The sequence below is a fragment of the Gavialis gangeticus genome, unplaced genomic scaffold (assembly GCF_001723915.1).
Source record: "Gavialis gangeticus isolate Ggan-Ray unplaced genomic scaffold, GavGan_comp1, whole genome shotgun sequence".
Lineage (NCBI taxonomy): Eukaryota > Metazoa > Chordata > Crocodylia > Gavialidae > Gavialis > Gavialis gangeticus.
In genome coordinates, this window is record NW_017729024.1 from 147,398,812 (window position 1) to 147,412,486 (window position 13,675).

Sequence of the window (13,675 nt, forward strand, 5' to 3'; positions counted from 1 at the left end):
GCTGGGGGCAGTGTCGGAGGATCAGTTGGAGGACTCATGGGCCTCGTGGGTGGAGGACATGGCCTGCAAAGGTGCACGGGGCTGGGTAAACTAGGAGTTCCAGGTCCAGCTCCTGACTCTGGAGCACAAGCATCTGGAGGCACTGCAGGAGTAAAACGTGATCCTAGGTTAGGCAGTGCAGGCAACGGACAATGACCACCGGGTGCTGGACACTGTTCTGGCCCTGGTGGTCACCTTTGTGCCACCCACTGCCTAGTCCTCAATCCTAGCCCTGTCTTCCCCCTGACAGCTGCCTGCTGCCCAGCAGCAGGCCCCCTCACATGGGTCTGGGAGGAGGTCCAGTGCCACCTGGCATCCAGGAGACTGGTCTGGGATGGATGACTACATGCTGGTGTGCTGCTGCTCCAGGTGGGGATGGAGCTGCTCCAGGAGGTCCTGGAAGGTGGCCTGGGTCTTTTGGAAGGCCTCCAGCCACTGCTCGTCATCCCAGGTGTGCTGAACAATGTGCCATCACCAGTTCTGGCTGGTCTGGTAGGCCCAGAGGTGGTGGGACTGGAGGTCCAGGACGGCAAGGGTGGCTTTGGTGGTGGGGTCCAGAAGCTCATCAGTGGCATCCCTGCCTAGGTATGGCCAGTCAGATGGGGTTCAGACAGCAGCTGCCTGGTGGTGGTGGCCTTGGGATGGCGCAATGGGGTCAGGCTGGTGGTCACCACATGTGGGAGAGTTGGGAGGGGCCAAGCAGCCATGGGCCAGCTGGTAGTTGGTGCAGTGGCCCAGCAGGGCCAGTGCAGTGGCCAGCAGGAGCCTGGGGCATTGATCATTGCTGCCAGGGGCAGGGGCTGGAGAAGTCATGGCACAGGGAGGCAGAAGAGAAGAGCTTCCACATGCTGCCCCTGCACTGTGCACACTGCCCCTGGCCAGGGAAGTGGCTGGCCAGGGAGCAGGAAGCGGGGATGGCTTTTCAAGAGGGCTGGCAGCTTCAGTCAAAGCCTGGAACTCCCCCTGATGGTGGCAGGGGCCCACTGCAGGGCTGCAGGAAGTTTGGTACTAAGAGCAGCAAATCTGCTCCCTAGTCCCTGCATATGTAGTTGCCTGCCCGGGAGCGTTTACTCGTGAGTAGTTTACTTGCAAGTAGACTGATCTCAGATCAAATGCATGTGTAGATGTGCCCACTGCTACCTTAGACAATATATTAGAGCTGCCTTAATAACAGAAGGAGAACAAACCCATGTTTCCCATAATTTAGCCAATGTTAATTCTCAGTTTCCTAAGTATTCCCGGTTTGTAGGTATAAGGTGTGTAGGTAATATTGCAAATAAAAAGGTAAACATATCTATGCATGTAAGAAACTATTGACAAGCTTTCAATTTATTATGCTCTAAATAAAACTATAACTGAAGGAAATTATGATCTGAGCTCATTCTAAGGAATATATTAGAACTTGCTGACAGATACAATGAAATGCACAAATAACATAGCAGCCTAAGTGAATGTAGGATCAACTCTCCAAAGTATATATTTTTCTATATTGCTGTCTCCTTGTGTGGCATAGCAAGATACTTAACTTTTCCGTGCCTCAGTTTCCTGCATTCAAAAAAACAATGATAATAAAACTCCTATTGCACTTGGAGAATGCAAAGTATTGTAGCATATAAAAAGCCACTCCAGATATGCTTATTACATCTCTCTAGGATATAATGTACATTTTTGTTCCCGTACACATGTATGTTAGCATGCATATACCTAAAGAACAGATTCTCTTACTATAAGAAACTATATACATGAGGCTAAAACATGTTTTAAAACATATTAAAGAATATTAAATAAAATTTAACTGCAAATTTACAATAATATGCAGTTGTTGTAAATGATCCATGTTAAAACTCAGTACCTTTATTTTCTTCCTCTCTGCAGTTATGCTTATTGGTTCTCTCCTCAAGCCCACTGTGAAATCCTTTTCTGGTTTTGGTTTGTACTAATGATCTTTTTTATATACAGATAATTCCAAGCTTACTTTAATGCAGATGGTATTTGTCTATAGCCAGAAACACTTTCCAAAATGTACTGTAGCTCACTAAACAGGTTCAAAAAGCATCTTAATGAAAATAAACAGTCTAATGAAATATTGCTTGGATCAAAACAGAGATTAGCAAGGTTCAAAACCCCTATGAGCACCATAACTGGCTCCTTTTCACTACACTAGTCTTTGTTTTAACAATTTAATCTTGTATACAAATAGAAGAAATAGAACACTGATTTCATGACTATATATAGATAGATATATGATTTAATGAGATTTAGTAATTGAATCTGCTGCCACCTGTGCTGCATTAAAAACAGAATATTATACATCTCTGTAAACTGTACCAGAAAACATGTTCATTTGCCGTGCAGTACACTTTCCTTAGTGTGTGTTTTTACACATACCTGTTACCACAAGCAGTGGTGAATCCCTTGAGAACCCTTGTCAGTATTATTTCCAAGCAAGCAGAAGAACAGGTATGAGCAGTTTATCATCAACTATCACCACCACCACCATTATTGCCATTTTTGTTGTTGTTATAAATTATCGCCTATTGTGCAAAACTATAAAAATTGTCTGTCTTAAATTTGACACAAGTACAAATGAAATGTTAATGAATAGATTATCTCACCCATTTCCTAAAGGCAAACAAGTTTCTTTGGGTAAATCCGATATCTTTTATTAGACCAACTCAAATAGTTGGAAAAATTCTTCTTAGCAAGCTTTTGGGCACAAACTCACTTCATCAGGTTGAGGAAGCATCTGCAGATGGTCTGTGCTCTTCCTGGATGGAAACACCCCTGAAACATTTCCTAAAGAGGATTCCATTTATTTTTGTATCTTAGGATGGCTTAATATTAGGCATTCATCATTTAATGCTGTTGAGTTTATACCAAGAATTGGCTCCTCCATCAGATGAGAGAAACAAAGTTTAGTTTAATTGAATAATAACAATCCTTTTAATAGTGAGGAATTGTTGTTAACATGTACTGCCACCAGATGGACACTTGATGCAACAGCACCAATTTTGCTTTAAACAGGCGCAATAAGGATCTAGTAGACATTCAAAGGCGTGAGCCTTTCGCTCCTTTCCCCCGCTTTTCAAACGCTTGTTTAAAGCACACTCTAAACCCATCAGCAAGATTTGTCAGAGCTTTGCTGTTCCTTTAGAAGTAAAAATGAGAAAAAAATACTTTTAATCTAAACCAATCAAACAACATTTCCCCCTCCCCCACAAAACCCCCCTGAATTTAGAAAAAAGTACTCTATATCTATGTCTATTAAATCCAGCTTCTGGTCATCCTTCAAATCCATCTTCAATGCCCTGCTTCCACCATGAGGTTTTGAGGAAATTTCCATCTGCTAATTGCTACCAAAGCCACTGAAGTTGGTTGTGATTTATTGTCGTACATTATATACACTTGTATATGATTCAAAACCATCACACTGTGCACATATGTGATCTGACTATGGATGCCCTTGTCCTCCCTGCTCAAATTCACACAGATGCAGACACACATTCTTTTATGGTCATGTGCCAGTTTCTCTGGCATGGGAGTACAGGGAGCCCATCCCCTCCCACACACTTGTATGCAGAGCATAACCTTGATACTTGTATTTCTTAATATGAAAATAGAGGGTGACAGAGAAAGTAGACACTTTGAGGCAGGGCTGACTTCTATACATGACAGGACTAGATTTAGGAAACTACTAGATGAAGGGAGTGTCTACACAAGATGCTTAACTGCATAGTAGCATGGTTTGCTGTGCAGTAATTGTGCATGTCTACATGTGCGCACACTTATTGTGCAGTAAAAACAGTTAATCACGAGTAAATTTGCTACCAGCAAATGCAGGTAGAAATTTACTCATGATTAGTTACTACGCAGTTCCACACATGTAGACACAACCTGGTAGCAAGTTTCTTCCTGGGTCAACCCTGCCACTAGGGGCCTGGCCTGAGGCTAGCCCCAGGCTCCAGGCTGGGAGTCTCTCCTGTCCCAGGGCTGGGCTGCCTCTGCAGACACTCAGAGCCCTGGGGCAAACTTGCAGGCTTATGCCCCTGTGTTCCCCTGGGCAGGCTGCCTGCACACTGGCGCCGCTGCCTGGCATTGCAGTGCTGCATGCCTGCCATGCCTGTGCTATCCAGGCCTGCAAACTGCTCCAGGCTGCTGCAGGCTTCTGCCAGGCCTGCCAGCCCCCAGGCCTAGATGCAGGGAGCTTCTGGCTGCCGGGACTAGCACCACCTGCCCACACCCCACCCCCAGCCCCTGCCCTGAGCTGGCAGGTGCTGCAGTGCATTGCCTTTGTCGCACAGCTGCCAGTCTTACACCGGGCCCCTGAGCTGGGCGCTGCAGGGAGATATCCAGGCCTGGCAGCACAGAGACAGCCACATGGGGGCCCAGAGAGCTGGCACAGGCCCACAATGGCATCCTTCTCATCCATGGCCATGCCCACACCTATGCCTGCAAGATGGGGCCCCAACTGGTTGCAGGAGGAGACTGGTGACCTCATGGCACTGTGGGGTAAGGTGGAGGTTTTGGCAGGCCAGTAGGGGGTGTTCCTGCACCGAGGCACCTGCCTCATTGCACCCCACCAAAAACTAGGCTTCAGATACCTCCCCAAGGGCATGGACTTCTGGTCAATCCCCTTCCTGGAGCACACTGGTAAGCCTGGAGTAACCACTGCCACCACCCAGACTCGGGCCTTTGGACCCTATGCCACCTGGGATACACAGGCCCTGTAGACCTTGGGATCTTGGGGTGCTTCTATTAGCCTGAAGCATAGAAAGTAGCTTCTCTTAGTCAGCTGAGCAAAGGGAGCAAAAAGGCTTGTCCAATCCCTCTCAAACATGTACAATAGGGCTTGCTCTGATAGATAGCTTTCCTGATTGGAGAGGGAGGGCTTAGGAAAGGAATACAAACCAAAAGGAACTTTGAAAGAAAACATCCTTAAGCAAAACAGTATACGAGGCACATGGGCCCTTTGAGTATGAGTCTAGAACACTTAGATCTAAGTTACTGGCTACTATTCAGATAAGTTACTTACAGTTCCTTCCAGGGGCTGACTGAACCTGCTCTAGAAGCAGCATGGCTTGCTGGTTGTGTCTCCAAAACATGGCTCTCCTCCTTCCCCCACAGTGGAGGGACCCTTAAATAACGTTTCTGACCTCATCACTAAGTTCTCACCAGAAGCACTCCATTGGCTCCTGCCTGGTGCTTCCAAATGACATCACCTTCCCAGGTGAGGGGACTAGACCCATGACCTGCAAAGGTGGGAAACTTGAGACAAAGGGAGCAGGGTCCCCATCCCTCAGGCATGTCTCCAGCCCAGGTAACAACCCAGTGTTAAATTAAACAGATAGGGGAGGCCTTTCGGCTTACAGCAGTGAAGCAGAGTGGAGGGATGATTCCTCCACAGAGGTGCAGTGCTAGTTCAAGTGGAGTGGGTACTCTGACACCCACATGTATGAGGGGCTGTCAGTCCAGATGCTGGAGCATGGGCCCAACCAGTCAGCATGGCAGTGCCACATATAGGTCAAGGACTTGTGGGCACCAACCACAATCATTGGTTAGAGAGTGACCGTAATTCCATGCCCTTCATGCAGCAACTGATGTAGATCCTTACAACCCAGAACCACGGCTGCAGCTATGCTGCCTATAGCAGCAGAAGTGGCCTGCCCAAGCTCCTGCCCTGGTCTGGCACCCCTGGTGATATGTCACCAGTGGAGGGCCCCTTGGGAATCCAGCATCCCCTCCCACTGAGTTCACCAGCTGTACCCTCCACCAGCTCAGAAGCCTGATCAGCACCTGCTGTGCCACGTCCTCAGCCCCAGCCCCTGCCATGAGGCATAGCTGGCCCTGACACTGTTGGCTGCCAGCAGTGCCAGCTTCTCCCCAGGGCTGGGCCCTTGGCTAGGCACACACCTGCTGCACTCCATCATCCGAGGACACCTCCCGAAGCTGCGCGCTGTTGCCGACAGCTGTGACAGCATGGAGCCTCTAGCCATGAGCCCCAGCCATGTGGTAAGCCCCATTCTGGGGGAAGGGTTCTCCCTACTCCTGCCCCGCTCCACTTCTCTGCCTGCACTCCCTTAGCCTTAGATTGCTCCTCCACAGCACTCAGGGAGGTGGGAGACAGTGCCAAACGTTATTGAGCAGTCTGTGCCTCCATAGCTTGGCAGACACAGGCCTCTCAAATGCCAAGGAATCTGCCAATGACAGTGGCAGTGTCCTTCTCAGCTGTGGGGAACAGGGATGTGTAGCACAACCACAGGTAGCCTTCTAGGTGGTGGCATAGGTTGAGGGGCAGCCTTGGTTTGCCCCTACACCATCAAAGCTGAGGGTCCTATGCCAGGTGCACAGGTGCACCTGGGGCACCATGGCCATCAGCAACAGCAGAGTGTAGTGGGTTGTGCACCCCTTGCTTCACACAAACAACTCTTCATGCACTGCCCAGGGCATGGGCAGCAGGAGCAACCTCAGAGCACAGTAGTGGTGGGGGGCCTGGCTCCAGGGGACCTCCCCGGAGAAGACCCTTGTAGGGAGGGAAGGGGTATGGGCAGTTCCTTGTCTCAGTTGTTCAGGAGCCCTGTGCACCCAAACCTAGACACTGTGGACTGGGCAGCAGCACAGCATAGCTGTTGGCCTGGAGGAGCAGGGGTGGGGGAGCAGGCTCTGGAGCAGTAGCAACAGGTGCTGCCTGTCATGATCTGGGAAGCAGGTGGGGGAGGCAGGCTGCCTGTGGCCAGCAGCCAGTGGCCCACTGGCCCCAGGGGAGAGAGTGGGGATGAGGGTCTTGGCTGCAGACTGCCTGGGCCCAGGCCTTTCAGGCCAACTTAACGTGGTCCATGGCCACCTCTGCATGCTGGACTCCATTCTGAGGCTGGGTAGCACACAGCCCCTGGTACAGAGCATCTTATCACTAAAAAGTTGGAAACTCACAAGCAGCTTCTATCTCATGGCTCTACAGGTCCTGCAGCTGCATATGGCAGAGGCCACCCTTAGCAGCTGGGATGCGGTGTCAGGGTAGCTGCCACCCACAGCTGGGGCCCTGTGGATATGCCGGCTCCACCAGAGGAGGACACTGGACAGGACCCTTCTCCTGGACTACCTGGTCATAGCATCGGAGGACTGGCTGGGGAATGCTTCAGTGTGGCTGGTGGGGAATGTGGCCCACCAGGACAGGTGGTGGCCAGAAGTCGCCTGCAAGGAAGTGCGAAATCAGCATGTGGAGGCACATGACTGGGAAGATTGGGAGTTCCAGGTGCAGCTCCTGGACCTGGAGCACAAGTGGGTGGAAGTGCTGCAGGAGCAGAATGCCATCCTGGCACAGGCAGTGCAGGCTATGGATGAAGACAGTTAGGTATTGGACACCGTTCTGGCCCTGGAAGTCAGCTTCACTTCATCTACTGGCCAGCCTCTGACCCTAGCCCTGCCTGACCCCTGGCAGCCACCTGTTGCCCATCAGCAGACCTCCGCCTGCGCCTGGGAGGTCTTGTGCCACCTCCAGCAGCCAGGAGCCCCTGGCCTGGCCCCTGCCCCAGATGTTCCACCACCCAGGACCCTGCCTTGGCCCAGTCCTGCCACTCATCCTGCCTCCACACAGGATCAGGGCCAGAGCTGCCTGCAGTGGGGCCAGGACTGCATGCCAGCCCTGCTGGTCCTGGACACCACCTGACAGAGAGGGAGCCACCCGCACCAGGAGGGCACTGGCTGCCATTGCCCCTGGGTCAGCCCCCTGTCCAACGCACTCTCCACAGTGTGCGCTCATGGGGGATCAGCCAGAGGCCCGGGTGCTAGCCACCTGTCCCCATGCTCTGACCCCTAGGTGCCCCCACCCCACAGCCCTGAACCCCAGGGTGGCGCATAATGGTTATTGAACAAAGTTTTCATGGGGAAGAAGGTGTTTTATTGTTGGTGGGTGGGGTGGGATGGGTGGTGAAGGGGCTCTGTTGAGGGGGGAAGGGGGCTCTGTTTGTTGGGGAGGGAGGAAGTGGGAGGGGTCTGTTTGATGTGAGGGAAATAAAAACTTGTTCTTTCGAGACATGTCTGCAGTGAGTGTGGCGCTTAGAGTTGGCAAGGGAGTGGGGGGCTCGTAGGCAGCCATGCAGCTGGGCTAGAGCAGGGAGTGCTGGAGGAGGTGGTCAACCAGAGCCTCCTGCACTCGGTGTCCTGGCCCCCACTGGAGGGTGTGCAGCTCTCTTTGGGCCTGAGCAGGGCAGGGCTGCCACTGCTGCTGCTGCCGCAGGTGGTGATTTCACTGCCAGGTGTCCTCCATGCACTGTGCCTCCTCTGCCCAGGTCTCATGGAAGAGCTCCCTCTGGGCTTCACAGACGTTATGCAGCACACAGGCTGTGATGATGAGCAGGGGGAGGTTGTCCTTGGCAAACCTGAGGTAGGATAGTTTGCCTTGTAATCATAAAATAGCTTTGCTTCAAAATGAAAAATTTTGGCCAGAAAATTATGTTTTTGCGGTATCAGAGCTTCAGGCTGTGTGGATCTCTCATTTTGATTCATATCACTGGAAAGAGAAATCAAATGTAAAATTCAAACTGAAATCCGAGCAAAAGCTTAAGTGTGTGAGTTTTTAGTTTTACTTGACCTATTTAAAGCACGATATTGTGCAAGCGATTACTCCATAATCTAGACTAGTGCCAAGGCACATTTAAAAGTGAAAGACAGCCAAGAAATAGAAGCTGGAAAAATTGCTAGAGTGCATGATCTATTTAGCATTTTTTTTTTGTAAAAACATTCAACATGCATAATAATTGAGCAGGAGGAAAGAGTCTATATTAGTCTTCAGATCCTGGTCTACAGAATAAGCCTAAGAAAATACTCACGTAATAGACAGTTGTTCATGTCAATGATCCATTTACTCAGAATTCCTTCCTACAGTCTATTTTGCAATTATATTTTTAATGAAAACTCAAGTTATGATGTAGTTCTATGATAGGGTAACACCGCTCTGTCAGTGCCACTGGAATCTATCTTAGGAGTGCCCTTGGTTATCTCCACAGAGGAACAGAGAGGATCATATAAAGTTGCCCTTTAGTCCTCCATGATATGAGCAAAAATGTTGGAGCTAAACCAAGGTCTGGTGTGAAGTGTCATACTGTATTATCAAACTGAATTAATGGGATTATATTTACTCCGTGTCATCAGGAAAGGAAAGATAATGCCTAAACACAGGACTGGAAATCAGGATTTCCTAAGAGCATTGTGAGCATTTTATTAGACCAACTGAGTAGTTGGAAAAAAGTTCAATGGCAAAATTTGATATCTTCCATGTTGCTGGGTTTTCGGTTGTAGCAAAAACCCAGCAGGATTTCTTAAACTAATTATAATTTTGCTACTGACTGCTTCTGTAATATTTCTGCCTCCATTTCCCTTCATTATCTGTTCAGTGAGTTGGTACTTCAGAGGTTGTTGTGTGGACTAATTAGTCAATGGTTAAACAATGCTCTGAATAGAATACATACCACTTTCATTTGACAAGAAAGTGGTCAGGGACATAAAAGCTGTTCTTAAAGAAGATGGCTTTATGGACAATCCCCTGTAAGCAAACTAGACTTTTGAAAAACTAGCAACTCTATAACTGGAAAAACTCTCCAATTTGTTTACTGTAGACCTGGTATTCTGTGCTAGAAGGCAGGCAATGCAAATATTGATACAACATCTTAAATCCACTCAAATGTTGACCCTGTCTAGACTAGGAAAATAGGTTCAGTTTATGACTAGCAAAGGGTTGGATTAGATGACCCTTGATATCTCTTCCAACTCTAGTCTTCTATGGTTCTAATGAATTAGCCAACATACTTATAAACTCAAATGCACACAGGCTTCACACCTTAAAAATGTGTTACTTGGCCATGTTGATCCAAGGATCTGCAACCCAGTCTGGACATGGTTTTAAACTTGGGCTTGAGGTTTGTTGCATACATTAAAAAACATTCATTAAAAAGCATGCCTATGAAAGCTTTGTGTTCACAGCCTACTTTTATTTCCATTGCTGAGAACCTGGTGAACCTTTTTTTTTCAGGTGGCTTCCCTCAACTCTCCAGCAAGAAGCCTCTAAAGGCACTTCAGGAAGATCAAGTAAATAGCTAATAGCCACAAAAAGTAAATTTTGAACTCACCATCACAAGCATTTGTACCAGAAACTTGATTCTTAAAATTGCTTTCATTCACCAAGGCAACATGCCATCCACATGTTCATTCAAAACTAATTAAGACAGCTCAGTCTTTTTGGATTGCTCACATGTAGCTACTTGCAGACAGTCTACTGAGTAAGAACTATTTGCATAAATTATTTTGAGCATTATTTTAAACGATAATGAATACATTTTCTTCCTTTTTCCTCCTGCTTGGAGAGTGTATACCGAAAACAAAATTCCTAATAAAACTAATCCAATCATTTCAAAACCTTTTTGTGAAAAAAAATCTGCTTTCTTAACCAGTGCTAGTAACAGAAATGGAGTGGCAGAAGTCACAATCCGAATAAAGGGCAAATAGGAAGGCACGGTCTTATATATAGCCTAAATACCCTACTTACTTCTCGGAGTACATACTCTTCAAACACTTGGGGCAAGTTATTACACAGTGCATCTGACATTACTTAACTAAATTATAGATTGAGTTTATGCTTTCAGTCTTGTATCGTTTCTTTGCCCAACCTGCCTCTTGTTTGGACAACTTTCCTTGGGGTAGCCGAAATTATACCTTTTGTTTCGCTGTAACATCACATTATAAGTACACATCTAACTTGTTGTCCACTCTTACCTCCTTTTCTCTTTCAGTTTTGCTAATTTCTAAGACCGCAAAGCTATTACTTCAGTCTTGGATTATTATTCCTCAGTTGAATCATTTTGCATTTTTCCAGGCTGAATCACGTATTTTTATTTCCAATCCATATTCTTTAACTCCCCTGTATTTATTATTATATCTGTCATCGTCATTCTATCATTTGCATTTTCTACACCTCCCCATTCCATATCATCTGCAGATTCAGTTAATGCATCACTGCCATTTGAATCAGATATTTAATAAGTCTAGGTTTAACACTAATCCCTTTGACACATGATGCATAACTTCCCACCGATTTGATCTATTGCCATTCATCTTTACTCTGTTCATGAGTGTTCTACGCATGTGACTATACATATCTGTGCCAATTTACATTAATTTTCCTAGTAAGTTTTTATGAGGCAATTCAGGAAATTCTTTGCTAATGTCTGGACATCACATCTACTCCATATAAGTACTACAGAAATTAGTCATGGTGACGACTAATTGGAGCTAGTTAGATATGTAAGTAGGTAGCTAGATAGGTAGGTAACATTTTTCTAATTGCCCTCATATAATATTTTTTAAGTTTAATTTTTTTTAATGATCATCTTGTGTGACAAGGTTTTTTTCACTTATAAATTCATGATGTTTGTAACTTATGGTTCCACAAACCCTGATATTCAGAATAACAAGGAAGACAAATATATTTCAGACCATCAAGAACTGGCAGAATTTTAATTTTACCACTGACAATTTAGTGTCTGTTTTGTCCAACTTGGCGATACTTTGAACTATATCCACTTATAAATTCTGTGATAATAAGCTCTTAAAGAAATGCCTACACCTAGGTTGTGGTGACCTCAGTTAATTAGGGTTGGGTCTGGACAGTATTTGGATGGGAAGCTTTCCAGGGAAATGCAAATTTTTCAGGAAAAGGTCTCAGTGAATCAGTATGTAGCATTTTTCTCTTTGAATCAGTTCTGAACTAATCCCCCAGCATGATGCCAAGGGTTTTTATGTTGCTTAAGGTGATTCCTTTTGGGAGAGAAAAGTAAATAGAGTCCTGACAACTGGCGGCAATTAAAGAAAAAAATATAGACATATATGTGCGTGTACATATATATATGCAATAGATAAGTTAAATGTTCTGTTTAGATGCAAATGCTGACAATTAGATTCCACCTCTGCAAATATTCCCACTGTTGTTTCAAATGGAGAAAGTATTCTTCACTTCCCCTCTTCAAATAATTACTGGCACAGAATGGCTGCCATATTCTTCCCCAAGTGCTGACTGAATTTCAGTAGTGGATGAGGAGTGATCTTTATACATACAGTCTGTAAAACACTTTGGGATCTTTCATGCTGAAAGGTACTCTATGTATAAACCTATTATTAACTGTATTGTATTTCATCAGGTTTTTCTGTTTTATATCATGTCATTCTGTTGATGAGAAGTTGCCAAAAAATAAAAGCAATGCAATATTATCAATTGAGAAAACAGACTTTCGAGACTAAATTTAGTAGTGATATCAGATACCATAACACTGTTTACAGGTACAAGCTGGTATTACTGTCCAATATTGACACTTCTACAGTCTCAATTTATCACATGTAAAGCAATATGTTTACTAATGTATAGTGACCTTAAGAGTAAGAACAGCAAGTAGGTTATGAGCTATGTTATATCAACTTTTGAACTTATACTGTTCCTCAGAACTACTGGAAATGATCATTTATATTTTATTAGCTTATGCAGATGGATATTATTTGGCAAATTATGAAACAGTTTGTTAAGTTTTTTAGCAGTCTTAATAAAAAACATCTGATTCTTTTTAAATAGAAAGTTTCTAGTCAAATATTCATTATTTTAAAAGAGAGATTATAACCATTTGTTATTTCCATTTATTTGACTGGAGAGTCAGTGCTTATTAGCTTTAATAACCACATTCTTCTAGTTTCTCCATTCTTTGTGACACTATATATTTTAGTACAGCAGACTTTATGAAACTTTAGGAAGAATGTTTCAGTTAACGAATAAACGTGGTGAAGCCTGAGGCTGGGGTTTTGGCTGCCTGTTGATATATCTTAGATTCCTAATCAATCACCATGCTGTTTTTATATCTATTCAAGTGAACTTAATTAGAAAAGAATGAAACTGGATCCAGCACAGTACCTAGTGGATTCCCAAATGGTTCATTTTGGCTCAGACTTGGTAGTGCTTATTCTGGAAATCTTCATCCAAACAAACAAGCTTAACTGCAATTCATTTAGTTTATTCCAGAGACCTCTATAATTCCAAAGTGAAAGGGATTATAAACACATTTTGTTTTGAAGCTTGTATTTAGTAATCCACTGAATAAAACTTCCCTCCCTCAGAGCTGAATCATGGATTTGTTCAAATCCCCAAGCAAGTGGTTCTACTGTTGCTAAAGCAGCCCAGGAGGGTGATGGTGATTTAGAGAGCAACTGTCTCTTTCCTGTTCCCTGCTGCTCCAAGTCAGCTGTGTGTGCCAATTCTAGGCTTCTTGCAATATATGTTCACTGGCATACTGGCCAGAGCAGCTTTCTGCCTTGTTTCAACTTTATGGTCTTCTAGGAGCTAGCCTACATTTTGGCTCTTCATAATTGGTGGCAGCAGAAGTCCCTTGATATGAGGATGACTTATCACCTGGACAAAGGGGAAGAGATCGTCGTCGTATACCTCGACTTTAAAAAAGCCTTTGATCTGGTATCCCATGATCATCTCTTGGTTAAACTGGCTAACTGCAGCCTTGATGTCACCATGATCTGCTGGCTGGGGAACTGGCTTCATGGTAGGACCCAGAGGGTGGTAGTCGACGGGAGCCAATTGTCTTGGTGTGCTGTG